The 15083-nt window shown below is 41.6% G+C and overlaps 1 pseudogene; it reads left to right on the forward strand.

The window, feature by feature from the left end:
* The window catches only part of LOC139413200 (copine-3-like), a 42250-nt pseudogene extending 29768 nt beyond the window's left edge, over positions 1-12482 (forward strand).
* The last annotated feature ends 2601 nt before the right edge of the window (positions 12483-15083 follow it).

Below are 15083 nucleotides of genomic sequence, written 5' to 3' on the forward strand. Positions count from 1 at the left end.
TGTTTAAGTTCCTTGCTCAGAACATGAGAACATATGAAAGTTTGTGGTTCCTTTTAACATGAGTCTTCAATATTCCCAGGTAAGAAGTTTTAAGTTGTAGTTATTATAGGAATTTGTATTTCTTATACCTTTGATCATTGGATGTTCTTATAGGCACTATAGTATTGCCAGCCTAACCTCAGGAGTTGATAGGCTTGAAGTCATAAACAGCGCAATGCTTGAAGCACAGCGAAGAGCTGCAGGCAAATGCAGGAATGTGCTGTTTGAATGAATGCTTACTAGCCTGCTGCTGCCTACCACCGCTCAGTCAGACTGCTCTATCACATATCAAATCATATTCTTAATTATAATTATAATAACACACAGAACTACAAGCCTTAGTTCATTAATATGGTCGAATCTGGAAACTATTGTTTCAAAAACAAAACATTTATTCTTTCAGGGAAATACGGAACCGTTCTGTATTTTATCTTAACGGGTGGCATCCCGAAGTCTAAATATTGCTGTTACATTGCACATCCTTCAATGTTATGTCATAATTATGTACAATTCTGGCAAATTAATTACGCTCTTTGTTAGGAAGAAATGTTCTTCACACAGTTCGCAACGAGCCAGGCGACCCAAACTGCTGCATATACCCTGACTCTGCTTGCACAGAACGCAAGAGAAGTGACACAATTTCCCTAGTTAAAATAATTTCATGTTAGCAGGCAATATTAACTAAATATACAGGTTTAAAAATATATACTTGTGCATTGATTTTAAAATAAGGCATTGATGTTCATAGTTAGGTACACATTGGTGCAATGACAGTGCTTTTTTCGCGAATGCGCTTGTTAAATCATCACCCGTTTGGCGAAGTAGGCTGTGATTCGATGATAAATTAACAGGCACCGCATCGATTATATGCAACGCTGGACAAGCTAGATAAACTAGTAATATCACCAACCATGTGTAGTTAACTAGTGATTATGTTAAGATTTGTTTTTATAAGATAAGTTTAATGCTAGCTAGCAACTTACCTTGGCTCCTTGTAGCACTCGCGTAACAGGTAGTCATCCTGCCACGCAGTCTCCTCGTGGAGTGCAATGTAATCGGCCATAATCGGTGTCCAAAAATATAGATTACCGATTGTTATGGAAACTTGAAATCGGCCCTAATTAATCGGCCATTCCGATTAATCGGTCGACCTCTATTCTTCTCTGCAGGTCCTCTCAAGTTCTGTCAGGTTGGTTGGGGAGTGTCGCTGCACAGCTATTTTCAGGTCTCTCCAGAGATGTTAGATCGGTTTCAATTCCGGGCTCTGGCTGGGCCCCTCGAACATTCCTACATTGTCTTGGCTGTGTGCTAGGGTTGTTGTCCTGTTGGAAGGTGAACCTTCGCCCCAGTCTAAGGTCCTGAGCGCTCTGGAGGTTTTCATCAAGGATCTCTTTGTACTTTGCTCTGTTCATCTTTCCCTCAATCCCGACTAGTCACCCAGTCCCTGCTGCTAAAAAACATCCCCACAGCATGATGCTGCCACCACCATGCTTCACCGTAGGGATTGTGCAAGGTTTCCTCCAGACGTGATGCTTGGCATTCAAGCCAAATAGTTCAATCTTTTTTTTCATCAGACCATAGAATCTTGTCCTTAACGTGCCTTTTGGCAAACTCCAAGCGTGTTGTCATGAGCCTTTTATTGAGGAGTGGCTTCCGTCTGGCCACTCTACCATAAGGCCTGATTTGGTGGTACTGCAGAGATGGTTGTCCTTCTGGAAGGTTCTCCCATCTCCACAGAGGAACTCTAGAGCTCTGTCAGAGTGACCATTGGGTTCTTGGTCACCCCCCTGACCAAGGCCCTTCTCCGATTGCTCAGTTTGTCTGGGCAGCTAGCTCTTCTTCCATTTATGAATGATGGAGGCCACTGTGTTCTTGGGGATCTTCAATGCTGCAGAATTGTTTTGTTGTCCTTCCCCAGATCTTTGCCTCGACACGATCCTGTCTCGGAGCTCTACGGATAATTCCTTCATCCTCAAGGCTCAATTTCGAGTCTCATAGCAAAGGGTCAGAATACGTATGTAAATACAGTGGGGCAAAAAAGTATTTAGTCAGCCACCAATTGTGCAAGTTCTCCCACTTAAAAAGATGAGAGGCCTGTAATTTTCATCACAGGTACACTTCAACTATGACAGACAAAATGAGAAAAAAAATCCAGAAAATCACATTGTAGGATTTTTAATGATTTTTTTTGCAAATTATGGTGGATAATAAGTATTTGGTCAATAACAAAAGTTCCTCAATAATTTGTTATATACCCTTTGTTGGCAATGACAGAGGTGAAGACTTACAGAAAACGTTTGACAAGGTTTTCACACACTGTTTCTGGTATTTTGACCCATTCCTCCATGCAGATCTCCTCTAGGGCAGTGATGTTCTGGGGCTGTTGCTGGGCAACACGGACTTTCAACTCCCTCCAAAGATTTTCTATGGGGTTGAGATCTGGAGTCTGGCTAGGCCACTCCAGGACCTTGAAATGCTTCTTACGAAGCCACTCCTTCGTTGCCCGGGCGGTGTGTTTGGGATCATTGTCATGCTAAAAGACCCAGCCACGTTTCATCTTCAATGCCCTTGCTGATGATAGGCTTTGTTACTTTGGTCCCAGCTCTGCAGGTCATTCACTAGGTCCCCCCCGTGTGGTTCTGGGATTTTTGCTCATCGTTCTTGTGATCATTTTGACCCCACGGGGTGAGATCTTGCGTGGAGCCCCAGATCGAGGGAGATTATCAGTGGTCTTGTATGTCTTCCATTTCCTAATAATTGCTCCCACAGTTGATTTCTTTAAACCAAGCTGCTTACCTATTGCAGATTCAGTCTTCCCAGCCTGGTGCAGGTCTACAATTTTGTTTCTGGTGTCCTTTGACAGCTCTTTGGTCTTGGCCATAGTGGAGTTTGGAGTGTGACTGTTTGAGGTTGTGGACAGGTGTCTTTTATACTGATAACAAGTTCAAACAGGTGCCATTAATACAGGTAACGAGTGGAGGACAGAGGAGCCTCTTAAAGAAGTTGTTACAGGTCTGTGAGAGCCAGAAATCTTGCTTGTTTGTAGATGACCAAATACTTATTTTCCACCATAATTTGCAAATAAATTAATTAAAAATCCTACAATGTGATTTTCTGGATTTTTTTTTCTTCTCATTTTGTCTGTCATAGTTGAAGTGAAAATTACAGGCCTCATCTTTTTAAGTGGGAAAACTTGCACAATTGGTGGCTGACTAAATACTTGTTTGACCCACTGTACATGTTAATGTATTCATACATATATTAATTTGCGAAAAGGAATAACCTGTTTTCACTTTGTCATTATGGGGTATTGTGTGTAGATTGATGAGGAACATAAGAAAAGGCTGTAATGTAACAAAATGTGGAAAGGGGAAGGGGTCTGAATACTTTCCGAATGCACTGTATTAACTACATGCATAAGATCTGAGCAACTTAATGTAAAGGGTTTCCACCTCATTTTTCTAATCATGGTGAAGGTAGTTTATTATTTGAATTAATGTTTATATTAAACATTTTTATTGACATTTAATCAGGTGGAGTTTGACTGTCCATCCAGAGAAGAAGAAGAAGAGTTACAAAAACTCTGGAGTAATCCGTGTCAAGTGCTGCCAGGTAGGTTATATTTAATTGTACAGTAGCTTATCGTTAGCCCTTAGATTTCTTCTAAATTTTGTTACTTCTGAAGCTAATTGTAATTTCCCCCTAGATACAGGCAAAGTACACATTCCTGGACTATGTCATGGGAGGTTGCCAAATAAATTTTACAGTAAGTGCAAGCTCTTCGGACACAATCAGAAATAATAGGTTGAAGTTGTGTTTATTAGTTAATGTTCAAAACTCAAGCATTATCTTTGATGGATTGAAAATTCACTAATGAAGATAAGTTAAAGGGGCAATCCGAGATACAAAAAAACACCCCACCATTTGTCTTGGTAAGCAGCTGAGACATGTAGAAATGTAACCACTCTCAAATTCATAGACTGAGGACAGTTTTTGTTGACAATTTCATTGATTATAAACAATGGAGTAATACAGGCTTATATTTTGGGTTCTGATGGGGTTTGACAAATGGACTAAGATCGTGAGGTATTTACACGTTATATTCTTTAAAGAGCAATTTCAACATTTTTCACAATACAATACGAGTGTTTACTTATGTGAAAATGGTGCATTTCTACATTGTGCCGAAAAAATGAAGTTCTACCCAAAGACACCATCAAAAGTTAAAACGTTTTAGAAGCACTGTAACATGGGGAGCAAGAAAATACCCTAGCTCTGGCTAGAAACCCGTTGCAGGTTTTGAAAGTCACTGTAAGTGGGACGACTGTCTTACTTTTAATCCTACCCTGTGAGCTGGTCGAAGGAAGGAATGGAGGGAAAGGGGGATAACTAGCCAGTTGTACAACTGAATGCATTCAACTGAAATGTGTCTTTCCGCATTAACCCAGTGAGGAAGTCTGCTGATTATCTTGTGGAGGGCAGCCACTTGACTTCTAACCACAGATCATAGAACCGTGTTGTTTTCACAAATGTAGACACTGGTTTGGTGCTGGAGATAAATGAGTATGAAATGTGGTGGAATTGCCCTTAAAAAATCAATGGCTACATCTTTTAAACATTGCTTATTTTAAATTAGTCTTTATTTGAGCTTTTTTGTGGCAATTGGACTTCATCACTCAGGGTTCCTATATTTCTCTTAAGGTGGGCATTGACTTCACTGGGTCGAACGGCGACCCTCGATCCCCACAGTCCCTGCATTACCTGAGTCCTGACGTTCTGAATCCCTACCTGGCGGCCACCTGGTCAGTGGGCCTGGTGGTCCAGGACTATGACATGTAAGAATAACTCTCTTTCTGCTCTGTAGAACACCCAAGAGGAAAGAGGCCATGAGTAAATGAATATATGGATTCCACCCGCCACCTAATTTATTTTAAATGTGTTATCTTGTTTAAGAAATCTGGTGGATACACTCTCGAGCCAATGCTAACACCAATCAAATGCTGTTAAATTTATGAGAGGAAGAGGGAAAGTGCACACTTTGGGGGGATGCGAAGAGAATCAGAATACAGCAACAGAGCACTTGGCTTGCCTTCCTGGTTGGGTAGATATCGGTCGTGGAAATGTTTAGCCCTAAGGATCATTACCAAGTTATTTGTATCGAGGTTATTTGTATGGACCTACAGTGCCTTCAGAAAGTATTCATACCCCTGACTTATTCAACATTTTGTTAAAGCCTGAATTCAAAATTAATACAGTATTTTTCTCACCCAGCTACACACAGTACCCCAAAATGAGAAAGTGAAAACATACAGTGCCTTGCGAAAGTATTCGGCCCCCTTGAACTTTGCGACCTTTTGCCACATTTCAGGCTTCAAACATAAAGATATAAAACTGTATTTTTTTGTGAAGAATCAACAACAAGTGGGACACAATCATGAAGTGGAATGACATTTATTGGATATTTCAAACCTTTTTAACAAATCAAAAACTGAAAAATTGGGCGTGCAAAATTATTCAGCCCCTTTACTTTCAGTGCAGCAAACTCTCTCCAGAAGTTCAGTGAGGATCTCTGAATGATCCAATGTTGACCTAAATGACTAATGATGATAAATACAATCCACCTGTGTGTAATCAAGTCTCCGTATAAATGCACCTGCACTGTGATAGTCTCAGAGGTCCGTTAAAAGCGCAGAGAGCATCATGAAGAACAAGGAACACACCAGGCAGGTCCGAGATACTGTTGTGAAGAAGTTTAAAGCCGGATTTGGATACAAAAAGATTTCCCAAGCTTTAAACATCCCAAGGAGCACTGTGCAAGCGATAATATTGAAATGGAAGGAGTATCAGACCACTGAAAATCTACCAAGACCTGGCCGTCCCTCTAAACTTTCAGCTCATACAAGGAGAAGACTGATCAGAGATGCAGCCAAGAGGCCCATGATCACTCTGGATGAACTGCAGAGATCTACAGCTGAGGTGGGAGACTCTGTCCATAGGACAACAATCAGTCGTATATTGCACAAATCTGGCCTTTATGGAAGAGTGGCAAGAAGAAAGCCATTTCTTAAAGATATCCATAAAAAGTGTCGTTTAAAGTTTGCCACAAGCCACCTGGGAGACACACCAAACATGTGGAAGAAGGTGCTCTGGTCAGATGAAACCAAAATTGAACTTTTTGGCAGCAATGCAAAACGTTATGTTTGGCGTAAAAGCAACACAGCTGAACACACCATCCCCACTGTCAAACATGGTGGTGGCAGCATCATGGTTTGGGCCTGCTTTTCTTCAGCAGGGACAGTGAAGATGGTTAAAATTGATGGGAAGATGGATGGAGCCAAATACAGGACCATTCTGGAAGAAAACCTGATGGAGTCTGCAAAAGACCTGAGACTGGGACGGAGATTTGTCTTCCAACAAGACAATTATCCAAAACATAAAGCAAAAGCTACAATGGAATGGTTCAAAAATAAACATATCCAGGTGTTAAAATGGCCAAGTCAAAGTCCAGACCTGAATCCAATCGAGAATCTGTGGAAAGAACTGAAAACTGCTGTTCACAAATGCTCTCCATCCAACCTCACTGAGCTTGAGCTGTTTTGCAAGGAGGAATGGAAAAATTTCAGTCTCTCGATGTGCAAAACTGATAGAGACATACCCCAAGCGACTTACAGCTGTAATCGCAGCAAAAGGTGGCGCTACAAAGTATTAACTTAAGGGGGCTGAATAATTTTGCACGCCCAATTTTTCAGTTTTTGATTTGTTAAAAAAGTTTGAAATATCCAATAAATGTCGTTCCACTTCATGATTGTGTCCCACTTGTTGTTGATTCTTCACAAAAAAATACAGTTTTATATCTTTATGTTTGAAGCCTGAAATGTGGCAAAAGGTCGCAAAGTTCAAGGGGGCCGAATACTTTCGCAAGGCACTGTATTTTTAGACATTGCAAATTTATTGAAAATGAAATACAGAAAAATATTTACATAACTTTTCACACCCCTGAGACAATAAATATTAGAATTACCTTTGACAGCGATTACAGCTGTGAGTCTTTATGGGTAATTCTCTAAAAGCTTTGCACACCTGGATTATACACTATTTGCACATTATTCTTCAAACTCTGTCAAATTGATTGTTGATCATTCAAGTCTTGCCACAGATTTCCAAGACGATTTTTAAGTCAACTTTAACTAGGCCACTCATTCAAGGTCATCTTTACAAGCAATTCTAGTGTATATTTGGACTTGTTTTAGGTTATTGTCCTACTGAAGGTGAATTTGTCTCCCAGGTTTTTCTCTAGAGTTTAGCCTTAATTTGTTTTTTTATTAAGAATCCCCATTAGCTGCTGCCAAGGCAGCAACATTAAGGCACTTGTATACAATAAAAAATATTACATTTCATAACACTTTTCACAACACATTGTGCGCCCTCAGGCCAATACTCTACCACATATCTAGAATACAAAATCGGTGTCTCTTCAGTCCTCATTGGTGTTTTTTATTTTATTATTATTTTACAAATCTGATTCTATTGCTTGCATTAGTTAACTAATGTGGAATACCTGACATTGCTCTATGTAAACTCAGCAAAAAAAGAAATGTCCCTTTTTCACGACCCTGTCTTTCAAAGATAATTCGTAAAAATCCAAATACCTTCACAGATCTTCATTGTAAAGGGTTTAAACACGTTCCCATGCTTGTTCAATGAATCATAAACAATGAATGAACATGCACATGTGGAACGGTCGTTAAGACACTAACAGCTTACAGACGATAGGCAATTGAGGTCACAGTTATGAAAACTAAAGAGGCCTTTCTACTGAAAAACACAAAAAGATGACCAGGGTCCCTGCTCATCTGCGTGAATGTGCCTTAGGCATGCTGCAAGGAGGCATGAGGACTGCAGATGTGGCCAGGGAAATGTCCGTACTGTGAGGCACCTAAGACGGCGCTACAGGGAGACAGGACGGACAGCTGATCGTCCTCGCAGTGGCAGACCACGTGTAACCACCCCTGCACAGGATCGGTACATCCGAACATCACACCTGCGGGACAGGTAAAGGATGACAACAACAACTGCTCGAGTTACACCAGGAACGCACAATCCCCCCATCAGTGCTCAGACTGTCTGCAATACGCTGAGAGATGCTGGACTGAGGGCTTGTAGGCCTGTTGTAAGACAGGTCCTCACCAGACATCACCGGCAACAACGTCGCCTATGGGCACAAACCCACCGTCGCTGGACAGGCCTGACAAAAAGTGCTCTTCACTGACGAGTCACGGTTTTGTCTCACCAGGGGTGATGGTCGGATTCGCGTTTATCGTCGAAGGAAATGAGCGTTACACCGGCGCCTGTACTCTGGAGCGGGATCGATTTGGAGGTGGAGGGTCTGTCATGGTCTGGGGCGGTGTGTCACAGCATCATCGAACTGAGCTTGTTGTCATCGCAGACAATCTCAACGCTGTGCGTTACAGGGAAGACATCCTCCTCCCTCATGTGGTACCCTTCCTGCAGGTTCAAATACAAATATTTACACGTTAAGTTTGCTGAAAATAAATACAGTTGACAGTGAGAGGATTTTTATTTTCTTTGCTGAGGTTTATACTCCCATAGTAGCCTCCCATAGTCTGTTCTGGGCTTGGGGATTGTGAAGAGACCTCTGGTGGCATGTCTTGTAGTTAAACGGAGAGCACAGTGCATTCAACATGTCATAACACTGCATAGAGAGATCTAAGACAACAACATAGCATGGCAGCAACACATGAAAACACATGGTAGTAGCACAGCATGGTAGTAGCACAAAACATGGTACAATCATTATTGGGCACATACAACAGCACAAAGGGAAAGAAGGTTGAGACAACAAACCATCTTGGCTACGATTGCATTAACATGTTTTGACCATGAAAGTTTACAGTCCAGGGTTACTCCAAGCAGTTTAGACACCAAATTACTCAATTTCCACGTTATTTATTTCAAGGTTTAGGGTTTAGTGAATGATTTGTCCCATATACAATGCTTTTAGATGTAGCACTAACTGTTTTTTTGCCACCCATTCTGAAACTGACTGCAGCTCTTTAAGTGTTAACTGTTGAGTCCTCTGGACATACACAGGCACACTGGCTTTACTCAAAGTTCCATTATAGAACACCCTTTGTGTTCTGTTAGACGGGTAGTTCATTATCAACAATATAGCAGGGGGTGTAAAGCCAACACATGTTTTTCCCAGCAGCAGACTATGATCAATAATGTCAAAAGCCGCACTGAAGTCTAACAAAAGAAACCTCCCTCAATCTTTTTAATCAATTTCTCTCAATCAATCATTAGTTCATTTCTGTAAGTGCTGTGCTTGTTGAGTGGACTTTCCTATAAGCATGCTTAAATTCTGTCAATTTGTTTACTGTAAAATAGCATTGTATTTGGTCAAACACAATTTTTCCATAGGTTTTCAGAGGGTTGGTAAGAGGCTGATTGGTCAGCAATTTGAGCCAGTAAAGGTGGCTTTGCTTTTCTTGGGTAGGGGAATGACTTTTGCTTCCCTCCAGGCCTGAGGACACACACTTTCTAGTAGGCTTAGATTGAAGAGATGGCGAATAGGAGTGGCAATATAGTCAGCTATCATCCTCAGTCATTTTCTATGCAACTTGTCAGACCCAGGTGGCTTGTTATTGTTGATAGACAACAACAAAAAATGATCCTCTTCCACACTCACTTTACGGAATTCAAAATTTCAACGCTTGTCTCTGATAATTTGGTCAATTATACTTGGATGTGTAGTGTCGGTGTTTGTAGCTGGCATGTCATGTCTAAGCTTGCTAATGTTGCCAAAGAAAAAATCATTAAAGTAGTTGGCAATATCCAGTAGGTTTTGATGAATGATCCATCTGATTCAATGAAGGATGGAGCTGAATTTGCTTTTTAGCCCAAAATGTAATTTATGGTGCTCCAAAGCTTTTTACAGTTTTTACGTCATTTATCTTTGTTTTGTTGTATAGTTGATTTTTTTTGTTTGTTTCAGTTTATTTGCATGATTCCTGAATTTGCAGTATGTTTGCCAATCGGTTGTGCAGCCAGACTTATTTGCCATTCCTTTTGCCTCATCCCTCTAAACCATACACCTTTTCAATTCCTCATCAATCCACAGGGATATCAGTGTTTACTCATTTTCTTAATGGCTGCATGCTTATTAGTAACTGGAATAAACAATTTCATATGTGTCAAGTGGGGTTTCTGGTTGCCCCTCATACACCACAGACCAGCAAATATTATTTGCATCAACATAGTAATCATTACAAAATGTATTGTGTGACCTCTTTATATTAGGCCCTCTACCATCGATGGATTTGGATACTGCTTTAATACAGATTTCTGCAGCATTAGTAAAGATCAATACATGTGGATGATTTCATAAATACCCTGGTTGCAGGCACTTGTTACAGTTTGAAGCTTTTTCTTGAGTGGGCAGCTTGATAAAAGTCTGTTAATATTTAGGTCACCCAGAACATATACATCTCTGTTGATATCGCATACATTTATCAAGCATTTCACACACATTATCCAGATACTGACTGTTAGCACTTGGTGTATAGCAACAATGGGCTTTAGGTGAGGCAGGTGGACCTGTAGCCATATTACTTCAACGGTATTTAATGAGATCCTCTAAGTTTAACAGGAATGTGGCTCTGAATATAGACTGCAACGGATTGGCTTTTCTGTAGCTGTTATAACCATGTATTGCGATCACTGTATTATCTATAGTGAGTTTCCCGGAGTCTCCTCTTCACTGTTGATGTTGAGACTGGTGTTTTTCGGGTACTATTTAATGAAGCTGCCAGTTGAGGACTTGAGACTTGCGTCTGTTACTCAAACTAGACGTTAATGTACTTATCCTCTTGCTCAGTTGTGCAGCGGGGCATCCCACTCCTCTGGGTCACGTCCTCCACATCCATTTTGCTGTCATTTGTTAATGTGTTTGAAGTTTGTGATAACCAATTTATTGATGTGATTATGATAGGCTATATATAGGTCAGGACCTGTTGGTCACATGCATGCGACGCTTACATGTTTCACGTAAAGAGCCGAGGATTGCGGGAATAGGAATTACTGCCATTTGGAATTTTTTGCAGCTTCAGCATGGACAGCGCAATAAACACTTGCAGTGGTGCCTTTTTTGCTGCAGTAGGGAGGAGAGCAAGACAATTATTTAAACAAACAGTGTGCTTCAAGCATCAGACAAGCTCAGTGCATATGTAGTTGACCTAAGATTTTTGTTGTTGTTGGGGACAGCCCTAATGTACGAACATTATACAAATCAGACATTTGCAGTAGACGGGCTACTCAACCATTTTGAAAATAGTCTCTCAGAATGAACACTGGATAGAGGAAGAATTTGCCTTGTCTACCTCATTGTGTTCATTGCAAACTGAATGAAATTTAACAAACTGTTCTGTCCTCTGCTTTTAATTTCCCTCAGCAATACTTTGTCCTACTCATCATCACCGATGGGGAGATCACAGACCCCGGACCAGACCCGGGACGCTATCGTCAAGGCCTCACGCCTGCCCATGTCCATCATCATCATCGGGGTGGGCGAAGCCAACTTCAAGGCAATGGAGCTGCTAGATGGAGACGAAGGCATTCTCAAGTCCCTGAGTGGCGAATGTCCCGTGGCCAGGGACATTGTACAGTTTGTGCCCTTCAGACAGTTTGCCAATGTATGTTTATTTTAGTCTGTGGTTGTTATTGTGCAGTGTGTTGTCAATACCACTGAGAAGATTCACGATGGAACATCACTTTACATCAGTCTAGTCTGTAATAGTATCCGTGGGTAGTGAAACACCATTCCATACCACTTTGGTAAAATATTGACAGATTTGACATACTTTTCTATCTTGATTTTTTTGTTTTGTTGCCCCGCTGTTGGCACTCATCCCATCACACTGTTATTCCGTCCTCTGCAGGATCCTAAGGAAGCCCTCGCCCAGAGCGTCTTGGCTGAAGTGCCAAATCAACTTATGTCCTACTTCAAGATGCTGAAACTAGATCCAGTCAATGTTGCTGCCATCAAGACTTAGTGGAGCAAGCAGAACTGCAGTGCTTCGCCCTTCTAGCCACACGAGGGAGCCAACACACCACACAGGGAAATGAGTAGGCCCATTATCAGAAGTGTAAATCACATCCTGGAATTACTGTGTCAATGCTCATTGTACCTTTTGATACCAATTATGTACCACATGTAACTGTATTTTCTATTTTATTTTCAACAATCATAGATATTTCTTATTTTCTGCTTCAGATATTCTTCTTTCATTCCTCCGAGTCAGGAATTAACAAGGAGTTCAACAATGGTGATGATCCAAAATTGGGGAAAAGGAGGGCTTTAATGCATTTCATGAAATGCTCCTTCAAAACATTTGATGGAATAAAGTAGGCTACTCACGTAACAACAACGGTTTAACTGGTGGTGTGTGTGTGTGTGTGTGATATATACACTACTGTTCAAAAGTTTGGGGTCACTTAGAAATGTCCTTGTTTTTGAAAGTAACATCAAACTGATCAGAAATACAGTGTAGACATTGTTAATGTTGTAAATGACTATTGTAGCTGGAAACGGCAGATAAAAAAATAAATAATAATTGAATATCTACATAGGCGTGCAGAGGCCCATTATCAGCAACCATCACTCCTGTGTTCCAATTGTTGCGTTAGCTAATCCAAGTTGATCGTTTTAAAGGCTAATTGATCATTAGGAAACCCTTTTGCAATTATGTTAGCACAGCTGAAAACTCTGCTACCAGACGCCTCACAAGTCCTCAACTGGCAGCTTCATTAAATAGTACCCGCAAAACACCAGTCTCAACATCAACACTGAAGAGGCGACTCCGGGATGCTGGCCTTCTAGGCAGAGTCACTCTGTCCAGTGTCTTGTGTTCTTTTGTCCATCTTAATCTTTTATTTTTATTGGCCAGTCTGAGATGTGGCTTTTTCTTGGCACCTCTGCCTAGAATGCCAGCATCCCGGAGTTGCCTCTTCACTGTTGATGTTGAGACTGGTGTTTTGCGGGTACTATTTTTACTATTTAATCTGCCAGTTAAGGACTTGTGAGGTGTCTGTTTCTCAAACTAGACACTCTAATGTACTCATCCTCTTGCTTAGTTGTGCACCGGGGCCTCCCACTCTGTCTATTCTGTTAGATCCAGTTTGCGTTGTACGAGATCTTCAGTTTCTTAACAATTTCTCAAATGGAATAGCCTTAATTTCTCAGAACAAGAATAGACTGATGAGTTTCAGAAGAAAGTACTTTGTTTCTGGCCATTTTGAGCCTGTGATTGAACCCACGAATCTTGATGCTCCAGATACTCAACTAGTCTAAATAAGACCAGTGTCTGTTCTTTTGGCCATCTTTTATTTTTATTGGCCAGTCTGAAATATAGCCTTTTCTTTGCAACTCTGCCTAGAAGGCCAGCATCCCGGAGTCGCCTCTTCACTGTTGACGATGAGCCTGGTGTTTTGCGGGTACTATTTAATGAAGCTGCCAGTTGAGGACTTGAGGCGTCTGTTTCAAGTCCGTTAAGAACACATTCTTACAATGACTGCCAAACCCGGACGACGCAGAGCCAATTGTGCGCCGCCCTTTGGGACTCCCAATCACAGACGGTTGTGGTACAGCCTGGAATCGAACCAGACTCTGTAGTGATGCCGCAGGCACTGAGAAGCAGTGCCTTAGACCGCTGCGCCTCTTGGTAAGCTATCTTATGTGCCTTTTACTGAGGACTGGCTTCCATCTGGCAACTCTCAATATTGTTGGCTGTGGGAAGAAGTGGTTGCCATTTCATTTTTTCACCTAGTCCCACCGATTGACACTTTGGGGTGATGTTGGTGCAAATGAGTAACTCGTATCGACAAACAGAGCCTACATTTTGTATAGGTTTTATCTACCACTTGTTGGCAATCTCCATTTTAGTTTACAGGGAAACGGACATGTTCCCAGACGGCAGACCTGAATGATACAGGGGAGTCTTCTAGTTCTGGTTCACCAATGCTTGCCATGTTGCTCCTTAGCATTTAGCTAACTGCTAATTCCTTCATAAGATAATTGCTGCTACGACGGTCCCGGATCTGTTCTCGCTAGAGTGAAATAACTCATGAGCGGAGCTACATACCGCTAGCTACGAGACTAAACAACTTTTTAAAAAAATACAACTTTATTACTATGTGGATATTTTTCCCACGTTAATTTATACGCCATTGGTTTATGCAATATTGTTTTTACAATGAAATATACATTTTCCTAGCTATAATACACTGCTCAAAAAAATAAAGGGAACACTAAAATAACACATCCTAGATCTGAATGAATGAAATATTCTTATTAAATACTTTTTTCTTTACATAGTTGAATGTGCTGACAACAAAATCACACATTATCAACGGAAATCAAATTTATCAACCCATGGAGGTCTGGATTTGGAGTCACACTCGAAATTAAAGTGGAAAACCACACTACAGGCTGATCCAACTTTGATGTAATGTCCTTAAAACAAGTCAAAATGAGGCTCAGTAGTGTGTGTGTGGCCTCCACGTGCCTGTATGACCTCCCTACAACGCCTGGGCATGCTCCTGATGAGGTGGCGGATGGTCTCCTGAGGGATCTCCTCCCAGACCTGGACTAAAGCATCCGCCAACTCCTGGGCAGTCTGTGGTGCTACGTGGCGTTGGTGGATGGAGCGAGAGACATGATGTCCCAGATGTGCTCAATTGGATTCAGGTCTGGGGAACGGGCGGGCCAGTCCATAGCATCAATGCCTTCCTCTTGCAGGAACTGCTGACACTCCAGCCACATGAGGTCTAGCATTGTCTTGCATTAGGAGGAACCCAGGGCCAACCGCACCAGCATATGGTCTCACAAGGGGTCTGAGGATCTCATCTCGGTACCTAATGGCAGTCAGGCTACCTCTGTCGAGCACATGGAGGGCTGTGCGGCCCCCCAAAGAAATGTCACCCCACACCATGACTGACCCACCGCCAAACCGGTCATGCTGGAGGAT

This window comes from Oncorhynchus clarkii, chromosome 7 (genome assembly GCF_045791955.1).
Source record: "Oncorhynchus clarkii lewisi isolate Uvic-CL-2024 chromosome 7, UVic_Ocla_1.0, whole genome shotgun sequence".
Taxonomy (NCBI): Eukaryota; Metazoa; Chordata; class Actinopteri; order Salmoniformes; family Salmonidae; genus Oncorhynchus; species Oncorhynchus clarkii.